Source organism: Myzus persicae, unplaced genomic scaffold (assembly GCF_001856785.1).
Source record: "Myzus persicae strain clone G006 unplaced genomic scaffold, MPER_G0061.0, whole genome shotgun sequence".
Lineage (NCBI taxonomy): Eukaryota > Metazoa > Arthropoda > Insecta > Hemiptera > Aphididae > Myzus > Myzus persicae.
In genome coordinates, this window is record NW_019102351.1 from 304,280 (window position 1) to 312,089 (window position 7,810).

The following is a 7,810-nucleotide window of genomic DNA, read 5'->3' on the forward strand; positions in this document are numbered from 1 at the left end:
TTAAGTTAGTTACGTAATTCGAAGTGATTTCTCTGCGCACTGAATTGACACTCGTCATTTAAATTTCAACCGAAGCCGTTTACAATTACTGGTAACACTTGTTTCGGCAGTAAAATTTTACTTTAGTAACTTCTACACAACTTTTGAAATATATTGTACAGTGGTAAAACATTCAATCACAATGAATGTATTTGATTTTTTTCCCCACAACTTTTGTTACACTTTTACACACGTTCAAATTATAAATTTATTGACAATCGATCGTCGTATGGCTATTGTTTATATTATAATGTAATATCAATATTGTTTCATCGAAAAAAAATTTGATGTATAGAACAAAAAAGTTTGAAGTACGACGTGAAACGTGAAAAGTACGACGTATCAACGACGAAATAAGTGAGATTTTTAAATATACAACATACATATATTAGTACGTTTATAATATGATGGTGTTAAAAAGGTTTTGTCTTCACCATCTACCAGATATTTGAATTATTACTCGAAAATAAAATAACTCAAACTATATGTAAGAGGCGAGAATCCGTGGATTTCCAACCATTTTAACCCCATCGTAGGTACACATAAACGTACTGAAGGGAGCATGTTTCCGGAATAATATTAATATTGATTGTAATAATAATAATAATAATAATAATGATAGTAATAATAAAGATATATTTTTGCTGTTTTCATTCATTGTGCCAATGCTAAAATAAAAAAACATTTTTTCCAAAAACCCAACAGCCTTTCAACTGAATTCTATATCTTAATTGGTGACTCGTTGTTCAATTGTTCACCAAAACATTTAATCCTCAATCGAGTATAAGAGCGAAATATACTATCAAGCGGTTAAGGTTACGTTAACAAGTATTTAACATCGGCTATCTCGATGTAAATTGTTAGTGAAATTGGCCCAAATTCGTGAACACCTTTTTTGGCAATATGACCAATGTAACTCGAGTTATGATATAACACAGATAGTGACTCGCCGTGCCTGTATCATGGCCAGGTATTATACAACAATTGCTTTCTGTCTGGACTTAAACATTGACATAGCTATATAAGAACACTTATGAAAATATTGAACTATTCGTTGCCAATAGCAAACAAAAAGTAAACATTTACCTATATTATATTTCTTATAAATAACCACCATGGTTATATGGTAGCTATCCAAAACACGCGTTTTAACTTCGGGTTGGCCTTTTTTTTAAAAACATTTTTGACATTTTTTAGCGCAGAAATTACAGTAAAGGTATTCTCTGATTTGATTAATTTTTGTATTGCCATTAGGATTTTTTTTTATTATTACATTTTAATTTTAAACTTTTAAATACTCATTTATTATAGTTATTTGAAATTAAGTCATAAACTGTGATGTTTTATTTTATATCGCCTAACTTTTATATAATATAATAAATAAAAATTAAATTTTGCACTTTAAAAATTAAATTAAACAATAATAGTAGACAGACCCCCACTTTTATTACGAGAGACTTGTGATGATTCGTGATATTCTTTTGGTCACATAAGACAAAAATGAGACATGTCAGTAAAGCATTTTATTTAACCGAACGAACTCGGTAGGAACAATGGGTTTTAACGATATTAACAACAACGGTTTTATTTTCGTAAGTTTTCTAAAATGATATTGGTCTGAACGAAACGGAGTGTAAAATGTCTCCCATTTAGATGTTACTAATGGAATCACACAAACATAATAAAAAAAACCTTCGTATTATTTTACTTAGAATAATGCACGATGTATCATTCTAGTAAAGCGTATTTTTTTTATATTTTTTAAATTACAGTTCGTGTCGTTGGCATGTACGATGTACCTAATCACACGTATAACATGAGTGCCGTGCAGTGCAATAGCAGTGCTCACCGTTCGTAGTGAATACATGTTTCGTTTTAAGCGTAAGACATTTAAATATTTGTTTTCGTTTATCTTATTAAATGTAAAGATTATTTTGAGTGTAATAGATTTTGATGTATAATATGCATCATTTTAAAATTTGATGCAAAACAATTTTTCAAGAATAAACTTAGGTACTATACATTTTCAAAGGTATTCTGTGTGTACAAATATATCGAAGTCAAGGTAATAACGCTTTATAAACTATGGTCCATTTTGTGGTTTAATAAATAAATTGAATCATAATTTTAAAATGTTTAAAAATTAAAACATCTAAAAGTACACGATTTTGACAGAATAGTTATTTACCATACTACCAGACACATATTAAAGCTTATTTAAATTAAAAACGCATATATGTGCATGTTTTATAAATATACTTTTCACTCTAAGGCAAGTTAAACTTTTATGAACTTTTCAATTAATATGAAGAACAATGTTACAGTAATAATAATAATAATAATAATAATCATTATTATTTTATAGTACCATTATTAGTTATTAATATTCATAATAATGATCACACATTTATCAAAAGTAACAACATTAGTTGTTTATTTGTAAGGAACTATACTAGACATCATATAATCAATAAAAAAATATTTGTTTGTTATTCAATTAATAAATGTCGTAATTAGTCAGGTTGTGAAATAACCTTGGACAATGGGCAGCATAATTATTTTCAGTGTGAAAACGAAAATATCTTTATTTTGATGTAGTGTTAAAGTTATAATGGCCATAACACCTTTTTAATGCTTCAAAAGACTAAGGGTCTAATTTATTTAATTTTTTTTTTTTTTTTTAAATCAACTCACTAGGACTGTGTGATTATATTACTGGTTTATCAACAATAAATCTAAATAAACCTAAATGTACATAAAAATAAGTCAAGTGTACTGAGTAAAAAAATCTTCCTCGAGGCACGGCGAGGTAAATTATCTTATACCAGGTCACATGAAAGATGTATTAATTAAATGATTCAATAAAATGTAATGGACCAATCACGGGCCACTAAATCATGTTTATGGGACCACTAGCTCATTATTGATTCAATAAAATATGTTTAGTGATTGTTCATGCAACCCGGCATAAGTGTCATAAGGTTATAACGTAGAGACCCATTCAGGAGTCGTTTGTTTTAAATTCAAAAATCTACTTAATCAGTTCATTTGGGTTGCAGCAATTAAACTATTGAACAGCTAATTCAGATTTTAGGACAATATACTCCTCAGATGATTTATTATTATCGTATTAAAATGAACTATAGGTAGGTAATTCAAAGTTAGTAGTTTCCGAGTAATAATTGTCCGGCTATTAAAAGGTGAGAGTATATTATACACAAGTTTAAGTTTTTGAAGATTCCCAGTGGACTATTTCACAAGATTTATTATAATTTTGTGCGTATATATTATTGATCACAAAACATTTTCAACGCGTCAACAAACTTGGCACAAGCTTAGCTTAGTGTAATAAAATTAAGTTTAAACATCGATAATACCTATATATTATGTTTATACTTAATTGATATACATTGGTGCGTTATAGATAAATTTACTTCTCGTAAAATGTAAAATTCAATTTAGTCATTTTGCATTCACTACGTTGAGGTATTAATTATTAATTATGTAAATATTTTATTCTATTATACACTCATAAATTAAATCTTCATTTGGCCCATTCACACGGGTACATTGGCACCCGCAGCTGGGGTACAGGGGGAGATATGCCCTTCCGCTTTTATATTAATAAATAATATTAACTGTTTTATCACTTATGAAAACAAAAAAGTATGTGTTATTAGAAATTTTTGACTTAGCATTACCCATTGGTCTGTTTGGGCATACATTTCTTTGCACCCTTGCACGGGTATAGTATTTGGAAATGTTTCTGTATGCTGTAACAACATGGGTAGGTAACAGGTAATTTTTATCGCGATAAAAACCGATTATCTACATCAGTACACGCACATGGTAGGTTCGCTACCACGTTCGTTGGTATTTGTGGGATCCTTGGGTTTAGGTAAACAACACAGAAAAGCTTTTAGGAAAATTTGCGAATTCATTAAATTTGATCCATTTGCGATGCCATAACACATGTGAATGTATATTTTTGGTTGGTAAAAAAAAAAAGAATGAAAAGGGGTGATTTTCCCTAGAGCCATAGGACATTTTTCCCGTATATCCGTTATGTTCGTAATGTCGCCTTTGTGTATATAGGCGTATTACCTGTATAATAGGAACCCTAATTTACATAAAATCGAGTTGCCAACGCTGCTGGTCGCATTTGATGAGAATCAACTAATTTAAACGTATCTATACATAATGTAAATATTTAATTACTCCGATTGTAAGTGAACGCATATCAGCAAAAACGGAATACATAAATGTATGACTATATACACACAATATATTGTAATTGTATTATCTTGCGAACAATAGATAATATACATTTTTAAGAATAATTCCACCGACGTAGGAACGAAATATTAATGCGCATTTTAAAAATGAGTTATTTATTTATTTTTTTAACATTTATTTCGAAAATCTACAATCTGTAAAGGTATTTTTTACAATAATCATATATGATGCCGGTACATATATTTTGTACATACATTATTTGATTGTAAGAAACTACCCAACAGTATTACTTATGACGTGAATTAGGTTATTTATTAAACACACTATATGTCTATACTTTATACCTACACAACTTACTGGAGTACAGTAATATATTATTATAGCCAACTTACAGTGTTTTTCGTTTATCTGGTCTGCATACTATGTTTTATGATATATTATATTGAATCGCTAAAACGATTTTCTCGCAGAAAAGTTCTACGGAAGTCGAATAACCATATGCTGAATATTATACAGAAAGGGTGATCATAATAATTCATTGGTGAATGCATTGTTGCCACATACGTTTACCGTTCGATTATTTATTGCCCACAATAATGTTATATTGTATCGCACACGTCTCGCGATTTAATTGCCGAAGTCTGTGGGGTGAAATAAAAATTCACTTCATACCACGAAATAATATTAATGATTAACGGTGCTCATCGATGTAGATTTTCTTTTTTTTTTTTACCTACCTCGAAAACGGCTGGTCAAATGGATACGAACAAAGTTTCATAGCTACCTATTAAATCATAAACATTTCCTTCACTTATATTATATAGCACTTCTATTCGTATACTTGTCCTCGACCAATGTATCATTGGTGCGTATATTCCTCGGAATGGCTTTATTACAAAAAAAACGTTGTTGAAAGTATATAATTTTTTATTATTTCGTAAGAAATGTTTTTATAAAATCGTATGAAATACATGGTGTGATGATTGGCTGATATAATACAGCATTAAACATTAATCTGCTTAAATACAGGTCCATACTTGCACCGATCGGCGATGTGTTAATCGTATAATATTGTAAATGCAGCAACTATCATAATCGTCTTCAAATTTGCAAGTATCGCAGACCATAATTTACACGACGTAAGAGTAATAAGTATAAGTAAGTATAATTCTTATGGTACACAGCGTGTAGCATACTTCACCAGGGGACCTACTCACAAGTCCATTCCTTCGAGATGCTACCAAATCTGATATGTCATCGAGACGACTATGGTGGCAAACGTTCGAAAAACCATTATGGTCGAAGAAAATTCTTCAATCTTTTACTTAATTTTCGTAATCTCGTAATATGAGTCGACGCATTTTCGACCATCGTTTTTATTGCGATTTTAAATTAGAAAAATTATAATATTTTAACGTATTGAAAATGTCAACAAGGCCTTAAAAGATTGAATTCACTCTGAATCAGATATTTACTCATAAGTCTTCTGAACATATTCATGCAATTAATTTCATTCTGAACGAATTTATATTTCACTATTTCAGTGATTTTTTATTAATTGAATTGAATTTATTATGTTTTTATATTAAGAGTCCTTTTACAGATCACTGCTTACCTATTACCTACTTTATATTATACATATATATATATATATATATATACTATATATACATAAGTATATGCAAACATCATTTGTACTTTTATGATCGGTTATTTTTAGCAAAAATGTATAGTATCGAAAATAAATGTGAATTTCCTAATCATTCTTACCAAAACTCTACGAAAACAACTGAAACGTCGATAAGGTTGTAAGGAAACCTCACACTGATGTGGTCAACCTACCCGGTTGACCTAGGTTTACTCCTTTAAACATTTTTTAAAAATCCTAGAGCCTCCTTCGCCAGCATGGTGTTTTACGGGTCATATGATACATTTTCAGGGCATCATTAACCTTAATGTTACATGGTTTAATTTGAATTAAAATAGTCTGCAAGTCGTTTTTATTTGTATTAACTTCGAAGGATTATTATTGTTGTTTATCGGCCCATATTCAATTAAGTAAACTTACAATATAACAGATTAAGAGGTGGATCAGAGCATTAAGTAATTTACTAGTTAAAACTAAATGCGTGTAAGTCTTGTCGATACTTATAAACTTCACTAGTGCGTTTACGACATATAAAATCCTAATAAGTTATTTTTATGCGTTACAAACTTCCTCAAAAAACACTTATCTTATTAAATTATAGAATGTATATTTTTTCTATGTTTCGATAAATTTAACTTATTATTTACCAGAGTTCAAAAATATACATTCAATTACAAAAATAATACGTTTATTTGTTTTTATGAAGTTTGAATTATTTACAAAATATTTGGTTCAGTGGCAACAGTTATAAATTAAGTTATAGAAGTAAAAATTGGTTTTAAATTTGTTGAATATTGTAATTTTTATAAATGATTTAGATGTATATTAATGAATAATGGCTTCAAATGACAATGTATATGTTTTTATTTTAATTAATCTTTAGCTTCTGTGACAGGTGCCATTAGCTCAGTGCGTTATATTTTATTTATTTGTAGTAACAATTCCATAGAAGTTGGGGAGGGGACATTAATACTTATAACTATTTGTTTGTGTTTCTCTTAAATGTATTTCTGATAATATACATTTTTATTGACAATTTTATTATTTCAGATGAAAAAGTGAACTATGAAGAATTATTTACAATAATAGTGTGTCATCAGACAAGTAAAGATGAATAAGAATTTAATTTTTAATGATTCGAATGAATACTCGTGTATAGAGGCTAAGAGTATTGAATTGAACTTTTGAACAATTGTCTGTAGTGCAAGAATATTATATTATATTATACCGCACCGTCAAAATTATGATTCAAGGATTTATTTGTAAATGAACGAATATTATTAAAAGTGTTTTTTTTTTTACAACAATAAATATAAATTATTTATATCATAATTCTGTTACAGATGCTTGGAAAACGACATTAAGGATTTTCTTTTTACAGCAACTAAACGTAGTCTGCTCGGTACACCCGAACAGAGGCGTCTCATGCATAATGTGATGTTGTAAAAATTTACCAGACACGGATTTAATGTCACAGTTGAATTGTGGTACCGATGTTAATTATTGTATAGGTATATAACAACATTAACACGCTTTACACAATGTATGCGTGCTACATGGGGACATTCAAAATAAAAATAAAAAACCAACTAATCAGAAGTTTCTTTAAATGTTTTTAGCCTTCACCTTTTGCGATACGCGTCCATTTATAATAAAATAATAATAACACATTGCAGAGGAGCGGACCGGACGGAGTTTGTCAGAGGGAACAACAATTGTTTAGGCGTAAAATAATTTATAAATGTGAGTGTAATTGAACGCGGTGTGTAAATAAATGGTCGAAAAGCGATCGACCAAAAGAAAGTTTTCGTTCCGTCAACAATGTGAGTACGACTGCGCCGACACATATATAACATTATGGTACACTTCGAGGGTCATCGGGGGGGG